Raw genomic sequence first — 18,402 nt, 5'->3', positions numbered from 1 at the left:
CATCTACAAAATGGAGCTAATATTAGTTCCCAGCTTCTAGGACTAGTGTAAGAAGTAGACGACTGCAAGTCAGAACAATTTACCCTTGATTGAATCCATTAGCAAAACTAAAATATCTTAAGAGACGTCCTGCATATAGTAGGCAGTATAAATAAGCAAATTGAATAGCGTTTATATCCAGCATTTCATCTCATATATATCACATACTCAGTAGGAATGCACCTGGCATTTTTATATTCAGAGGACAAGAATGCAAAATGGTTATTTGACAAGGAAGGAGAAAGTAATCTGTAAGAGAGCAGCTCTTTTAAAAAGATAAAAATGGTAAATAATAATCAGAAAAGGACAAAGGGGAGCTTTATTATTATGTCTTAAGGGAAAATTAGAAGCAAGACCCCCAGCTTCCAGAACCACATCCTTTTCTTATCCCCTGTGTTGGAGGAAAGGAGCTCAACTGGCAGGGTAGTGATTCAGACTACATAATTAGATGGTGAATGATAATTAATCTTGGGCCCTGAATCAGCTCCCTGCCAGTATGCTTCCTTTCTCTGTTCCAGTTTTCCATAGCCCAGACTCCCGCAGAATTTCAAACCCAAAACTACTAATTTCAGTTTGGCTTAATTAGTTTCCCCTCCAAAGATTCACCTATTGCCTTTGCTCTTTGTTAAGATTCTATTGAATTTCCCCACAGATTATATTTGTTTCCTCAGAGCCTGGAGGAAGGACAATAAATGTGCAATTCCTCACCCTTCGCAACAATCTTCAAGGACATGGTGGAGAGCCCCTCCTCCTTTCCATTTTTGCTAAAGGTCTACATGAAATTGACATGATGCACATGGGCACAGTTTGCAAAGGACTGCAAAGAACAAAGCCCAAAGGCATGGATATGGTTTTATTTTAAGTTCTATTTTGGGTAAACAAGGTTGAACATGCTTCAGTGGTTCCCACTGTCAGCAATGACACCTAAATTGTTCTTGGTTAAGCCCTTACTGATCCCCCTGTATGTAATGTAAAGGAGATAGAAATAACAAGATTTGGAAACTGACTACAGAAGAGTTGAGAATAAACCAAGTTTCTGCTTTTGTGCCAGGATAAATAATGGAGGCATTCTCTGAGAAGAGCGACATTGGGAGAGAAGCTAATTTGAGGAGAAAATGTTAATGGGTCCAGTTTTAGAAATGCTGAGTTTGAGCTGCCTCTGGGACTTTAATAATCTTAACTTTAATTTCCTTTTTTTTACAAAAAAACTCTCTGAAATATATATTTATACTCACTGTCTTAGGTTAGTGTTCACAGAAGAAGACCATAAGAGAAAAATGTGTATGGAAGTGACTTACAAGGAAATGTTCATCAGGCAGATTCCCACAGAGGGTAACTTTGGCTCAGTCCCCCAAGGAGCCATAGAGATGATGTGAATCACAACTTGAAGTATACAAAGTAGGGGGCAATGAAACGTCAGGGCCTTTTGCATTTTCATTTTCCCTGCTTGGAATGCTCTCCTCTTAGATTTTTGCAAATCTAGCTCCTTATGATTCAGATCTCCACTCAAATATTTTCTCATGGAGAACTTCACTGACTACCTAATCTAAAATAGCCTTCTACCACTAATGCCCCCGTTCCCACCCCCACAGTCACTACCACCTCCCCTGATCATTGCTACCTCCATTGCCCCCACTGTCACCAACATCACTCCCAATGTTATTACTACCATCACGCTCACCACCATCCCTACCTTTGCCACCAACACCCCCATTATTGCCACCCCAGCCCCCTGCTGCTGCCACCCACCTTGTTTTAATTTTCTTCTTCACACTTTGTACTACTTGATGTTACACTGCATGTCATAGACTTGTTTAGAGTTGTCTGTCTCTCCCCTCTTAAATATAGCCTCCTTGAGAACAAGGACTAATTTGCACTTGTATCACCAGTGTCTCAGGCATGCCTACCATATGGCAGGCATAAAAATGTATAGACTGGTTGCCTGTTAAAAGATTATCTAGTGAGGAACTGGAGAGAGATGAAATCATTATGGAAGAACAATCTGAAAGAAATGAGAAGGCAAGTTAAGTAAGAGCCCAGGAAAGAGGTGAAGTTACCCAAAGGGAAATTTGCCAAAGGGAAATCTCTCATTCTGATGCTGAAAATAAGAAGGTATGGGTGGGATTTCAGACCTGACAGCTTCCCTTTTCTTTGTGAAATGGGAGGTACCTTAAACTTTTTGCCTACTTCAGCTCTAGATAAGCCCATTAAACAAAGTCTAGGGGAATTTCTACATTCTCTAATGGTTTCATTTAAGAATCTTATTTTATGAGCTTATCAATTAATCTAGTGTGCTTCATTCATGTTTGATAGTAAGTACCTTTATGCCATTTTATGTGCTTGAAACAAGAATCTCAGAGTGAGGAACGAGATCTCAGATGGAGTCCTGGAGTTGTCTGTGTCCTGGTATAACCAGATGCGGAAAGCCCTCCTGGAAGGCAGCAAAAGAGAAGCTCCAAGGAAACTCCTCTTAATGCGTCACCTCCTGACGTTGGCATCAGCACAACCATTTACTGCCTACCATATTTGATCCCACAGAAGCAACATGCTTTACGTGAAAGAATTTTAGACACGGACCTGAATGCCATGTAGAGTAAGCTGGCCTCTATGGCCCCTTCCAGCTGTGGGGTCCTCACAATTCTATGACATGATCCAGCTTGTATTGTCAAACACTTTTTACAAAAGAGGAAACTGAGACTTGGAGATGTGACTCAACTTGCCCAAGGCCACAAAGTTCCTGAGTTGCAGAGGTGAGCCTAAAGTCCATATCTGTCCAGTTCTGAAGCTGGCCTCTTGCCCTCCTAACCACACTGCCTTCTATCTACACAGAAATTATTGAGTCTTCAAGCAGAGAAGTCCACAGGCATGCTGCCAGGCATGTGGTGGAGGTAGAGGACTATCCCTCTGGGCCCTGGGCCGGGCCTCTCCTCTAACTTGCTCAATCCTCCCTCCTCAGCTCTGTAGATTCTTCATTCTACCAAGATGTCCCATGCTCCCCACCCCAGGCCCTGGTGCCAGTGCTTACGTAAAACTGTCAAATGATCTGGCGACCCAAGAAGAGAGAGGCAGTGAAAGGGGCAAGAGGGAAAAGGAAATAAATAAACACAGTGCCAGATTAGACTCAAGGCCTTTGGGGACCCACTGTGACTGTCTTTGCTTGGCGTGAGGAGCAGTGTGACTAGCTGGGGAAGACCTGGCCTTAGTCTCTGAGCACACCTGGCTTCACTCCAGCCTGCTGTTTCACATGTGAATGGGCAAGGCCATTCTCCCCTCTAAGCCTCAGTTTTTTCCCTATAAATGGGGAAAACAATATCCACTTCACAGAATTATAATATGTATCAGAGAAAAAAAAGCTTGCACAATGCCTGACACCCAGTAGGTGTTTGATAAATGGTGGTCATTCTTATTTTCCCCTGAACTGAGCAAGGGACGGCTCATTTGAAATGGTAGGGGTGTGATGAGCTATTTGCTGTTCTGAGCAGAGGGATGTCTTCAGACAGATGGCAGCACCTTCGTGGGGCACAGCATCTCTCCCTGACATCTGCACCCTGGCTCAGCAGGGTACCATGCCTCAACCCAGCATATAGCATTGTTGCCATGGTGATGGAATTTCTTGCCCAGTCTAGCTCTGGTCAACCAGGTCACATAGGATGCAGGTCAACAGTTCTTTTTTGGAATGGAAGTGAGCCTGCTAATGATGAGGGAGGCACAGAGTAACAGACAGCCTTGGGATAGTCACTAACTCTCAGTGAGTCTGGAAGCAGCTCAGTTGACTTCAGTAGACCTTGGTTTCTTCATCTGTAAAAGGGAAATACTGAAATCTTATTCAATGGGTTGGCAGATTGAATTAGGTTGTGAATGTGAAATCACCAATGATGGTGCCTGACACATAGGAGGTCCTTATTGAATGCTGGCTCTTTTCTTTCTTTCCTGTTATTTTTAATGAGAGAAAAAGGAAGAAGAAAGAAAGAGGATGAGGAGGAAGAGAACAGGAAAAAAGGATGAGGGAGAAGACAGAAATAGGAAAAGAATAGGAAGGGGAAGAGAAACAACAATAACCATAACTGCAGCAAAAACAGCAGCATTCAGTGCACCTACTCACTGTAGTGTTGTTCCAGGCCATCTGTATACACAATAATCTCCACTGTATTTGTTTCCTATTGCTGCTGTAACAAATTATCACAAGGTGGTGGCTTAAAACAACACAGATTTATTATCTTACGGTTCTAGAGGTCAGAAGTCTGCACTTGGTCAGCAGGGCTCTGTTCCTTCTGGAGGTTTTAAGTGGCCTTTCCAGTTTTCAGAGGCCACCTTCATTCCTTGGCTTGTAGCCCCCTACTCCACCCCACCACCCCACAGAATCATTCCAACCTGTCTGTCCTTTGTCATCTCCTTCTCTGACTCTGACTCTCTCACCTCGCTTTTTTACTTACAAAGGTTCTTTCGATTACGTCAAGTCAGCCTGGATAATCCACGATACTCTCTCATCTTAAAATCCCTTACTTAATCCATCTGCAAAGTCTCTGTGGCCATGTAAGGTAATATGCTCACAGGGTCTGGGGATTAGCATATAGATTATTTTTGGTGTGTGTAGGGGGGTCGTTATTCTGTCTACCACATCCATACAGGCTACAAGGTGGGTGTTATTATTGTTCCCATTTTAAAGATTAAAAAAGAATAATAAATATATGATTCAGAAAAATTAAGAAATTCTTCAAAGGTCACACATTTGTAAGCGAAAGAGCAAGGATTCAATCAATACTCTGCTTGACTCTGCAGTATATGTTCTTTCTGTAGTATATATGTTAAGATGCTCAGCAAATGTTTCCTCTAAATCCAACAGGGTTATATTGAATAATCTTTGAGGTTCACCTTTTGTCTAATATCCTGTGATTCTGTTCAGGGAAAAAAGCAAAGGTTCAGTTCTAGCCAGTCTCGACTATTGTTTGGTTTATCTTCTCTGCCTCTAAACTAAAAGGGAAAAGTGAAAGAGTCCTGGGGCATCTGCAGAGTGGAAGAGAATGATGGGGTGTGAGCATTTTTTAAACAAGAATTTTGAAAAATGAAGCACAAGCTCTGTTCCTATATACTACCTTGGAATATAAACAGAAAATCTGCTAAAGATCCTGAAATATTCCCCCATTGGGCTTTTCTCCTGGCAGCCAAACCATCAAAATCAATGACAATCACATTGGCGTTTTGCTAATTGAACCAAACAGGAGGTAACTGGTCTTGAGAAATCCTATAATGAAGTAATTAGTTACTCCATCGGTAAACGCAAATAATAATCACAGATTGTTAAAGCTGAAAATAAACTTTCTGATTATAGATGTGGGACCTGCAGCCAAGAAGTGGCTGGCACCTGACACAGTTGTTAGGGACAGATCTGAAACAGCCACCCATGTCTCCTGGCTGCTTGTCTAGGATTCTTTCCACACGATTATCAATGTCTGGAAGTTTGAACACGACTACATGGTTTCCCCATAAACTGAAGCATCAGGGATGAGATGACATATTGCATGCACATGACAGCCTTTGCTCCAGATGAGGGCTGATTGCTTAAAAGTCCAGTCTATGTGCAGCTGTGTCTGAGGCTGGGCCAAAGAGAGTCCTTGGGTCACATGTACCTATCCACACACCATTTGATGAGCTCACCAGCTCACTCAACTCTTAAGGACCATTTTTTCCTTTTTCTTTGCAATTATAAAAATAACACATCATGACTAAAGATCATTTGGAATGTTTTTTAAGAAATAGAAATAAAAATAAATCATCTGTCATGAGTTCCATGTTAATCAATACTAACATTATGCAGAATTTCCTTCCAATTTTTTTTCTCTGTGTCTATTCAGTAATTCTTTGAAGTTACCAACCCTCCTTTTATATAACAACAATAAAATATCTTTGTGGTCCAATGGGCCTCACTCTGTTCCCCTGGCCTCTAAGTGAGCTCAGTGAGCCCAAGTGATCTGTGCCCAGGCCACGGTGATTTGTTCAGCACAGCCACGTGAACCAAGTCCAGACAATAGAAGACCACTCTGGGACTTCGGTTAGAGCTATTGGAAAGGGTGCCTTACTCTGAAACACAAGGTCTCTGCATCAGGTTCCTGCTTTCATGTGGGGGAAAGTCTGTCTGAAAATAAATCCAAGCTGAGACAAGCAGTGCTTGGAGAAAGAGAGAAAGAAAGGGAGAGAAAGAGAGAAAAGAAGAAGAAGAGGAGGAGGAGGAAGAGGAAGAGAGGGAGGGAGAGAGGAAGGGAAGGAAAGAAATAATCCTGAGAGCATCATTTCATTTGGATGCCTCACTCTAAATTTGCTTAAAACCAGCTCTGCCCAGTAGATTTCCCAATTTTTATGAGCCAATAAATCCTCTTTTTGATTAATTCAGTTTGTGTGTCTGTCACAACTGAAAGAAAGCTGAATGATACCAGAATTGTCATCTGGTTGGTGCAAGTGGCAGATGCTATAATGTGAAACTGACTAGTTGAGGTGGAGTGTGAATCAGTGAGAGGGTGCAAGTCCATCAGCTCCAATGCAGAGGTTCAAAACCCTTGTGCTAACATGGACTTTATTTTATTTGGTCACTTCATGCTATACATTCAATTTTGCACCCTGCTTTTATTCACTTGGTACAATTATAGTGATAATGACAATAGTTTTCAATTATTGAACATTGAGTATTGTGTGCTATGCATTTTCCAGGAATTCTCTCATTCTATCACCCAGCCCTTTCTATTAGGTAAGTGCTATTATAATCAGCATTTACAGGCCTAGAGAAGTTAAGAAACATACTTAAGTTCAAACAGCTAAAAAGGATTCGAACTTTATTGTTTTGATCCAGAATAAAAGTTCTTAACTACTGTTTTTTTCTTTTAATTTCATAACCCTGTTTCTGTGGATTACTCATTCCTTCCAAACATTTTTAGCAGCAGCATACTATTCCGTTAAGAATATGAGCAATAATTTCCCTCTTTTTCAAATGGACACAAACAAAGACATTACAAGACATGGGTCAAGGCTGCTGAGACAAGGCTTGGGTCTTGGTGACAAAAATGTTGATCTCCCCAGGGGAAGCAGATTGACTAAAACTCTTCACATGGAATTTATCCCTATCCTCCTTCCCACTGCACCTTGGTAACTTGTGCCAGTTCTCTCCATCCCCACACAATTTGCCCTGCACAGACAACAAGATGGGTCGTAACAGCAGAGGGAGCCTTGTACAGATGGAGGTGAGGAAAGGAGGCTACTTCTTCGAGAAAGGTGTGTTGATATCTACTTTGTGTGACTGGGACTGAAGCACAGAACTAAACAACAGAAATTCTTGTCCTCATAGAGCTTACATTCTGCTTGGGGGGAGACTGGCTAAACCATTCAATCAATTGAACATGCAACATGAAAGATATTAAGAAGTGCTAAAGAGAAAAATGAAGCAGGGCAACAGGCTAGGGAGGTGGGAAAGTTGCAACTGAAGAGTCCTCATGGGAAGACTTTACTGTGGAGGTGAGATCTGAGCAAGACTTGCAGGCCATGAGAGACTAAGCCACATGAAAAAGAGCATTCCAGGAATGTGTTAAAGAAAACACAAAGACTCTGATTCAGGAGAACACCTCATGTGTTTGAGGAAAGGCCAGATCCCAATGTTGCAGGAGTAAAACAAATAAAGAGGACAGTATTAGGAGATGAGGTCAGAGATGGAATGGGGTTGAGAGCAGATACTGTGGGGTGTCGCTTGCCATGGGAGTACTTGGTGTTTTCTCTGAATGAGATGAAAGGTCATTTGAACACAGGAGTTGAATATCTGACCTAGAGTTTAATAGAATCCTTCTGGTCCATGTGTGGACCAGACTGTAAGGGGGCAAGCTGGAAGCAAGGAGACCAACTACGAGAGATAACAGTGGCTTGTACTAGGATGATAAGTATGGATGTGCTGAGAAGGGACCAGGTCCTGGACATAGGATGATAAGTATGGATGTGCTGAGAAGGGACCAGGTCTGGAACACAGAGTAGAAAGGATTTTCTGAGAAGTTAGATGTGGAGTGAGGAAAGCAAGGAGTCAAGGATGCCCCCAGGGAAACAAACATCTCCCAAAATGATCTTTGTTTACACCTAGATGGCTGGAAAGTTAAAGTGGACCATGTCTTTGGCCTCCACCTTCCCTGGAAGGAGGAGGTGGGTAGCTGCAGATGGTCCGTGCCACTCCCTTGCTACAGTCATTTATTGAAATGTAAGGTGATTTTTAAAATATCCCTAGTAATTAGCTTTGCCAAAACAGAATTGGTAACTCTGGGGCATTGTAAGGTTATCAGTGTTTAAAAATATGCCTTTCTCAGAAAGTTCCACGTGAGTTCTACTTTTCTGCTAGTCCGTTTCTAAATCATGTTTTGCCAATTATTTCTGTTCTGGGTAGTTTGTGGTATTGAATAGTGGGAATAACCTAAAAGCAAAAGAATTATTTAGGGGCCTGATATAATTGTGGAAGAGAAGGAAAGAGTATTCATATTAAATCTCATTGTTACAGTAAAATGATATATATAGAGAGAGAGCTGGGAAGATCTTAGATGTATATAATGGCTTTAACAGTAGAAGTCAAAGTGGGGGAGATTATGAATGTCTTTTCAGATTTTTATTCAATGAGTTTGATACTTTTCTTAATAAGAAAAAATAAAAGAAATGTAATAAAAGATCCAGTAAGAAAGCATTAAAGTAATTCTGTTGAAGGTTATTTGGGGTGTTCCAACTAATCTCTTACTATTGAACGTTAATGTTCTTTCACTCTATTTTACTTAATGAATAGAGAATCAATCTATGGCTGAAAATCACCTAAAATTGAAAAAGAAACATAGTAGAAAAATACTAAAAGTTCTGAAAAAAGACAAAGTTATTAAGAAAGCATTAATATTTTTAATGTATTCCATAGGACATGAAAATTATCAATACTGCACTTGGAGAATGAGAGGCTGGGATTTTAATTTTAACTAAATTCTAATTTGACCAAACTGTTGTGATGTACTGTTTTGGACCAAGTTGTCATCCTTAAGTTATGCAAAAAGACAACAGGAAGGCATCTGTGGCCTCATGGAGAAGACAATGGGTGCTTTCCTCTGACTCCTAGGTTTTAACCCTGACACAACTTGTCATTATCCTTTCGACCTTAGAAAATATATTTCAAATGCATACATATATCAGTTTCTTCATCTGAACAGTGCGGATGATAGATGTTTCTCCCTCATGAGATTGTTGTTGTGAGGAAAATGTAATGCACCTAAAGCACCTAATCATGATGTTTGCCACAGAGAAGTTCTCAGTAAATGATGACTATTATTATCCCTTCAGATAACTCTTAAACATCTTGAAATTCCCACTTGTCAATCTTCCAGCTTCCAACCTGGGTGGTTGTTGCTGCCTACTGAGATAGTGGGTCCCTGTAGGGGACTTCTTATGTGGTAAGCACAACTTCTCTTGTGTTTGGTGTGTTGTGAGGGGATGAAACAGAGTTGGAGACAGGAAACGCCTATTTACTCATCACCCTAGACCCGGTGAAGCATTCTGCAACTCTCCCAGGGAGGCATTGCCCAAAGAATACTGCATGTGGGGTTGTTACATACGCAGCATATAGCATATTGTATTATAATTGGTTGTTAATGTTTCACCATTTAGCCTGTTTTCCAAACTAGACTGAAAGCTCTTGAAACAGGGACTATGGCTGATGTGTGTTGCCTTCTTGGTACCTGGGACAGTCCTTACAGAGAGATGTTTATTAAATAATGGATGAATTGGTAAGTGGATATATCAATGAAAGATATATAAGTTCAGGCTTTCTCAGTTATATATATATGTTTCTGGCTTATTTGTTTTTTATGTAAAACAAAAAGCAAGTCATAGCAATAGTGTAAAAATAATCACATTAATATCTTTTCAGTTCTATAAATGGGGCAGATTTAGCATTTTTTTGAGAAGTTACCAATGATAATAAAAACACACAGAATTGGTTTCCCAATGCTCTGACATAATGCATCAGTTAATACTATGCTCACAAGAGGAGAATAGAGTCTACTTAAAACTCTAAAACTGTACTTAACTTTTTTTGTTAAAGTGATGAAAGCTTTAGTATTACTAATTGGCTAAGAGAAAACAAGGAAGGCAGAAAACAAAGAAAGAAGGAAAGCTTAGTAAACTCTTAGGAGGGAAAAGTTGCTGGGCTCAGAAGTACTTATTTATTGAGACACACTTTACAATCTTCATCTTTTCTCTTATGCATATACATGCAAATTTTGTAAGGTTCAACCTAACTTATTTCCAACCCACCATTTTCAACTGACTAGCCCTCCAACTCCTTTCCTTTTCTAAGCAGATTACCTCATTTACTATCTCATGAGGACACCATAAGCAACAAAAACAAACCAATAATGAAACTCCTGAGAACCAGCCCTCTTTATCCATGCACTCTTCCTCCTTTCTGCGACAGTGGGATTAGTGTCACCTCTGTCATGAAAAATTTAATCCTGTTACCTTCAATTTTCTTAGAGCCTTATCCATCAATTATCCCTCCCCTTCTCTAATATATTTTCCAATCTCCTCTCCTGCTTATTTCTCCCCAACAAGAGGTAAACATTCTCAGGTTTGTCCACCTGAAACAAACGGGTTCCATTGCATCTTATCCCCTTCCAGCTAACACTCCTTATACCCATCCCCTATCTCTTCATATCCAGTCTTAAAATAGTTGTCTACTTTCACTGTCTCCTATTCATTACCCTGTACTATCATGTCATACAGGACCACATATGAATGCATTTTAAAATTAACAGGCATTCCTCATCTGATTTTACTGACCATTCAGCAATCTACCTACCTATCTATGTACATCTCTATATTCAGCCGAAGATCTCCCCAGAGAAGTCCATCTCCGAAATGGTTCCACTTCCCTCTCAAATGAAGTGGCCCCAGACTAGGGCACTACCATAATACCCCTCACAAGTCTACCTGCTTTCATTGAATTCCCTCTGATTAATTGTCTATAATTCAACCAGATTGCAAATCTGATCATATCTTTGCCACTTGCACCATCCAAGGACTTCCAGTTACTCATTGGATAAAGTCTATCCCTCGTTTTGCATAAAAGCCCTGTAAGTTTTGTCCCCTGCATGCCCCTGCAGCCCTTCCCTTAGCATCCTTAGTCCGGTCATAATAGGCTTCTTTCAGGTCCTCAAAACACTAAGCGCTCGCCAACTCCATACCTCACATGTGCTGTTGCCTTTACATGAAACACTAGTTCCCAGTGCCTCTTTTTGATGAACTCTTACTAAATCCGTAGGTCTAAGTTCATGTCACCTTTTCCAGGAACCATCTCTGAGCTTCAAGACTATTTTAAATGATGTTTCTTATATCCTCCCAAAGCACACCATTCTTACTCTAAAATAATACTTACTTATCACATCTTCCTGAAATTCCACATTTAATCATTTGTTTCCACAGCTAGACCATAAGCTTAGAGAAAAAAGGATCTTGTTTGCTGTCATAATTCTGGGATCTATTAGAAGGACCTACAAATTGTAGATAGGAAAAAGTGTTTGTTGAATGAATGAATGATGGATACTCATCAACTGATTGAACCACTCACTATTTTAGATGGTTAGTGGAAATGAGTGGAGGTCCGGGGCTTTTGACCAGTACAATAGCAATTTTACCTACATTTACATTTAGTATTGAACATGAGTCATATTCTCTAATATCTCTGTTAGATAGTAGCTATTGTTGAATATTAATAACCTTAATTTTCATGGAGTCCACAATAGGCTTTAAAAATAACACACACATACGCACACATAACGACATTGATATATTTCTCTCCTTCCTTTAAAAGAGCCCATTGCAATCTATCTACTTCACCTTAGCATTCTCACTTCCTGGCACTCCCCAGCTTTAAACAAACTACTTAGTTTCTGACCATGCCCTATCCTTTCATCTATCAGCAACTTTGCATCATTCCATCAGCTTTTCTCTCCCTGAAAGACATTCTTTCTACTGAATGTTATCCTATTTCCTCCTTTTATCTTCCAGATTTAATTCAACCAAAATTTCCCCACTTCTCTATACAACCCCTAGAAGTGGAAGTCCATTTTTTTCCTCATCTTATATCTCCCAGTCTAGCATAGTGTTGAGGACAAATGAGAATCTCAGAACAATGAACAAATAAAGTAAATAAAATGAAGGAAAGAATGGATGCATGGGTGAATGGAGAAATGATGGGAGAGTGAATTAATGTATTAAAGAATTGAATGAATGAATGAATGAAATGAGTGGATCTATCCCTTGAAAATCCCTCTGAATTGCAGTGGGGATGAGGGCACATATGCCTGGCCTCCTCTCATTGGTTAGTAAACTAAATCTCAAAGATGTTATTACATGTCCAAGTGACACAACAAAAAAGAATTACAATGGGAGAAAGAACTCATCCTCGTAAGTTCACATAAGGAATCTGTGTTCTAGGCTGAGATATACAGCTCTGCCTGATAACATCAACAGCAGATGCCATTGAGTAAACACAAACTTCTCTCCCATAGAATCCCATATAACCTCATACTTCCCTCAAACACAGTGCTCTAGAAACTTTGTGTAATGAGAGTTGCCCATGAGTGGACATCCAGTCCTAATAGATCACCTCTCTGCTGTGTCAGAATTTGGACTTGACAACATTTGAAGATTCTTTAATTTACTACAGACCCTGAAAAGGTGGGTCCAATCAGAAAAACAGAAACCACACTAGTACTTCCATATTTAGTATTAGGAATTTGTGAAGTAGGTGTCAGAGAACTGAAAAAGAAAGCAGGTAACATTCAGGTTAAACAGACAGCACCTACAGGCAGCAGATGCAGTCATCAGGGCTAGCGGACGCTCTGTTTCTTCCTAGGGCAATTGAGATTCATTGCTGGGGCCACACTGAAAGGCATAACAAGATAAAAGAACCAATCCTTTCTGCCCTGTTCTACCTTCAAGTCTTGCTATAGCACCCTGTAATGGCAGATCCTAATAGTTAGCAGAGTAGAAATATAGTTTGCAAGTTTCTCAGCCCTGGCATTAAAAGGAAGAATACAGAAGGATGTGTTTGGTGTTGAGATTGTTTGGTGTTGAGATACTGAGAGATGATAGCTTAATATGAGGTAACTACAGTAATCTTGCTTCCTAAAAACTTAGACGTTTGCAGTTGTATAGGGGAGAACAAAATATTCTTTCATAACACTGAGACCCTGCAGAAGAGCAGCTGAATAAGCAAAATGCAAATAGGAGACATAGAAGGGAAAATTAATTCTATATCCTTGGAATGGCTTTGGTAGCCAGTAGAAAGAGACCCAAATGGAAGATACCAGACTTTGGAAAATTAAAATGTTCTTATGACATAAGTTGTGTTTCTACATAAAGGAGTAATCTACACAAAAAAGAGTTCTTTCCCCAGTGAGGCAAAGCAGGCTTAAACCGCTAGGAGGACATACAGAATATCGGTTAAGAGCTGGGTCTCTGGATCCAGGGAGGTCAAGCCTTCAGTGCTGTTGCTGACTACATCTGTGACTTGTACAATGTTCTTTACCTCTCTGGTCTGTGTTTCCTAATCATTAAAATTGGGAAACACGACTACCTTCTTCCTAGTGCAAGTCAAACAGGATAATTTTTTAAAATTATTTTTGAGGAAGATTAGCCCTGAGCTAACATCTGTGCCCATCTTCCTCTACTGTATATGTAGGACGCCTGCTATAGCATGGCTTGATAAGCGGTGCATCTGTCCATGCCGGGGATCTGAACCCGCAAACCTCGGGCTGCCAAAGTGGAGCATGCGAACTTGACCCCTGCATCAGCGGGCCAGCCCCCAAGGAGTGAATAAAATATGCTCTTTACGTTCTTTATAAACATATTTGGCTCACAGTAAATTTCCAATGCATGGCAGTCATTATCAGTGCATCTGCCCAATGCCCTCCTACCTTCAGCTGATCCTTGCTGTGTTTTCCTCAAAAATTAAAAAGTTGACAGTTTATGACTCTTTTGTGGAAGACAATGTATCAGGGAAATTTCTAGAACTAAGGGAATTACTAAGTTCATTCTTGTTCTCTGACTATACATTTGAGAGTCCGAACTTTCCCCTAGTCTTTCTCATTAGACAAGATTAGTCCAGATTCTTTGACTAACGCTGAACTGTCTTTTATACCCAAAGCCCAAGGAATCCCCATGCCTGCTCCCAGTTGGTCCAACATTTTCAGTCACGTCCTGCTTTCCCTGGGTGAGTTTTTTCTTCATCCTGCCCCCAAATCAAGTTCATATTAAACCACCTTAATTCATCAGACAACCCATGGGTTAAACACAGATTAGAACAAAACAAAATAGACTTCTTTCCTTCATTAACCCAAGCTGATCTCCAGTTTAGTGAGGGGCTACTGTGAGCGTTTCTATGTTTCCTCCACTGATGAGCATGATGAATCTCGAAGAAACTCGAATTTGAATTATTCTATTTTCTTCATAAGAGGGTTGGAGGTGGGGGAAAGTACAATACGGACAAAATAATTTTTTGTTTTGGCATTTGTATCAAAGATGGAATAAAAATCACTTTCTGTTGATAAAATAAACAATGAAAATATATAATAAAAAGCTTGGTGAAACCAGAACCAACTATAGAGTCTGATCAGAAAAAAATTTTTTTTGACAAGACTGAAGCAAAACAAACAAAACATGCATTTGGCTCATCTGTCATTGGTCCATAGAAAACAGTGTGGGGTTTACCCAGACTCAATTTGTTGACAATGACAAGATGAGCAATACTAATTTAATTTTTTCTCCAAAACCAAAGGTTTGCCACACTGGATTCCTCCCACAAATTGCATTACTATTTTCCCTTATTTTAACTAAATACCCACAAGAGTCTTCCTTCTGAGGATGAACATTCTATTATGGGCTATTGCAATTGATTAAATAGGAGGTGCTTAAAATGTTTTCTGTTTTCTTGGACTCTCATTGACTCTTCTAACATGGCCTCGGATTTGAATAACCACAACGGAAGCTATAAATGGGAAGCCTAAATTATGTCTCCAGATGTGGGCAGTGTTTCACCTCACACAACAACATTCTCATGCCTCCTACTCGAAAAAATAATAATAAGATGGTTTGTGGTTTCAAAACAAGTTTTTCCACCCTTGAAAATCATATGCACATGGTATGATCATAATTTTTAAAAGATTTGCCTTGGAAAAGAAAGAAAAGATGATGAGGTGATAATTACTTTGGGATAAAATGTGAATGTCATGGATTTTTCCAAGGTTAAGATTTTCTCAATTATTTGCTTTTCTACAATTTATCTCAGTCTTATATCTTAATTCCCACTTGCAGAGCATTTTTCAGTTCATCATGCACTCTTATTGTATGATTTCATCATTTGGGTATCACAATAATATTTGAGAGAGAAATTACTATTATTCCTCTCTTACTGAGTGAAACTGAGTGAGGAAACCGAGGCCCAGAGGTTAAGCAATTTCTTGGCCACGCTCATACAGCTAGCAAGAGGCAGAGCTGGGATTACAGCCCAGGCTGCCTAGTGCCAAAATGAATGCCTTTCTAGAAATCCTTATGGTCATCAATCTCTGCTCTCCGTTTCCTTGTTAACCTTGAGGAAACTCCTGGACAATTTGCTGTGCTTAGAAAAGGTTTTCTAATTTCTTCTCCTGTAGACTTGGAGGACAGAGGCTACTTCCCATTACTCTCTATATCTGTAGAGCCTAGTAAAGGACTGGCATCAGAGCATCCACCCATTGGAACACCTCTCACTGAGAGACAAAGCTCTCTATTTAACCTACAGTCATTGAGTCCTATTGCAGAGGAAAGCAGGAAACAGAGATGAAGACCTACAGTCTCGCCCCCCGACCCCAGTGGGGAAGGCAAAAGAGGAAAGGGGAGAGGGAAAGGATGAGGCTGAGGATGGGGACAGACAGCACTCAGGTTCCCCAGAGGAACATGCGACATACAATGTCCATGAGACTCACTCAGGTTTTGGTTGACCTCAGAGAGGCCTTTGTTGGACTAAGATAAGAAGAGTAGCCCTGAAATAAGAAGTCATCAGGAGCAGAGAAGCTGGTACAGAATTTTCCTGGACACCAGAAGGGGAACCAACTAGAGGCAGAAGAAACACAGGTGCTTAAAAATAACTTGTTCTACTCTCACACTGTTAAATTTTACATCTTTAAAGATAGAGACTTAGGTGAAATTTACCAGTCTTAGAAACAAAACTAACTAGTATTTACCAAGTTAATAATCTGGGTCAGTCCTGTATTATCGCTACAGGTGAATAGGATGAGGCTCTGAGAGGTAAGTCACTTGACCAAAGTCACAAAAGAAAAACCTTTCTAAGCATAGACTTTCTTTTCTGTAAAATAGAGATTGTAACAGCTTCCTACTGGGCTTGATGTCAGGATGAAAAGAGAAATGTATGTTTTGGAACAGAGTCCAACATACAACAAATAACATGTCTTCACTCTGTTATTTAAAGCAGAAAAATAAATATGGTTTGAATGCAGGTGGTTAAAGTCTCAGTTTTTCCAGCCAAATACAAGGGTTCCAACACTTGCTCAGACAGTTTCATCTGTGTGGGTTATCACGGATCTGCAAATTGCCCCTGCTTCCTCGTCTCTAGATACTAATAACAGAACTTGCCCTGTAGAGCTATTGTGAGGATAAATGAGGTTATTCATTTTGGTAGGTAGAATTCTACCATGCCCCAATGATCTCTGCCTCGTGCAGTTAGACTCTGTATAATTCACTCCTCCTGAGTGTGGGTGACTTGCAACTTGCCTCTAACCAATGGAATATGTGAAAGATGATAGGCTATCATTCCCATGATTAAGTTCGATTACATAAGTCTTCCTTTTGGGAGAGGAGAGAGAAAGATTCACCCCTGGCCTTGCAGAAATAAATAGCCATGTTGTGCACTGTCTCTGAAGTGGGCCTTACGTGAAGAAACTGTGGGCAGCCTCTAGGATCTGAGCATGGCCTCCAGCTGACCATCAGTAAAAGCCAGGGCCTTCAGTCATAAAGCCATATGGAAAGAGCCTAAGTGAGCTTGAATGCAGGTTCTTCCGTAAGTGAGCCTCCAGTTGAGAACACAGCCCAGCTGGCACCTTGATTGCAGCCTTATAAGTCCCTGAGCAGAGGACCCAGCTTGAACTCCTGACCAACAGAAACTAACAGATAATAAATAAAAGTGTGTTGTTTTAAGCATGGAAATTATGGTAATTTCTTAAGCAGTAATAGACAACTAATGCATTCATATAAAGTATTCATAAAATATTAGCTGTATCTTCTACGTGTATCAATCAATAAACAAATGTTGATAGAGATTTTACTTATGCATAACAAATCTGTACAAAAGACTAATTCAATGCAGCTGTTGGATTCATGCCTTCCATATAGTTAAGAAGAAGGTCTTTTTAAAATTCAGTAGTTAACTTCTCCTGGATAAAGTCTAGAATTACAGACTTCTACTAGCAGCCTTATTCAGCTGTACTGTAACAAGGTCACAGAGAGGCTGTGGGTGTATAAGATTCACTTATACCTGAAATATTAAGGGCGTCCAAAGAAAGAGGGACTCTGTGGAGTGGTGGGAGAGAACAGACATTATAGAATAAGCCATGTTAATTCTTTTTAGGTTTTCATCATATTATTAAATTAAGTGACAATTTTTGGCAGATTGAATAATAGTAATGAACATTCAGTTTAACAGCCATGATACAGTATGCACATGCTTTTAAAAGCCTCTCTAACAACTGGTTGGAATTGAGCCTGAGACGACTCATAAACATCTATTTCATAACCTGTTTAGTGGGTTATTACAGAATGAGACTGGATTTATCTAGCAATTATTCAGTGAGTAAAAACAGATTACCTTCAGAATGAAGACTGCTCCTTCTCTAAGGCTGTCAATATTGGGGGGCTTCTCCTTCAGATCCCGGACATCCTTAGAGAAGCTAATGACATGATGATGAACTTATTGACAGAAGCACCAAATGACAGACCCAAAGGAAGTCTCTGTCTTGTCATGTGCAGAGTTCTCCTTGGCCGCAACACTGAATGAGAACTCCATTTACACAGTCTTTCCATACTCAGCCTTGCATTTTTTTTTCATTTCATCAACCTGAAAAAAGAAGAGAACTTTTTAAAATTAATTCATCCAGTTTTTCAATAAATAAGTTATTGAGTACCTATGATAAGCCAGGAAAAATAAGCATGGAGAAGTCTAAAGAACTTCAGTGATTCGACTGATGCTACACACTTGGAAAGCAGAAGAGGTAGGTCTCAAACCCATAGCTCAGCTCTGTTGGGCTGCTCCCATCGTCT

General features: G+C 40.1%; 1 long non-coding RNA gene across 36 annotated transcripts in view; it reads right to left on the bottom strand.

Moving 5' to 3' along the window:
• LOC123284789 (uncharacterized) overlaps positions 1–18,402 on the bottom strand; it is a 471,184-nt gene that overhangs the window by 341,814 nt on the left and 110,968 nt on the right. For 26 of the 36 annotated variants that reach the window (XR_011502348.1, XR_011502333.1, XR_011502323.1 and 23 more), the window contains 2 exons: positions 17,951–18,199; positions 1,789–2,041 (listed from right to left, as the gene is read on the bottom strand). This is a non-coding gene — a long non-coding RNA (uncharacterized lncRNA). The remainder of the gene's footprint in view (positions 1–1,788; positions 2,042–17,950; positions 18,200–18,402) is intronic. The other 10 variants (XR_011502330.1, XR_011502345.1, XR_011502319.1 and 7 more) reach the window with 2 other exon arrangements.

The sequence above is a fragment of the Equus asinus genome, chromosome 3, assembly GCF_041296235.1.
Source record: "Equus asinus isolate D_3611 breed Donkey chromosome 3, EquAss-T2T_v2, whole genome shotgun sequence".
Classification (NCBI taxonomy): domain Eukaryota; kingdom Metazoa; phylum Chordata; class Mammalia; order Perissodactyla; family Equidae; genus Equus; species Equus asinus.
This window is presented reverse-complemented; position numbering and strand designations above follow the sequence as displayed.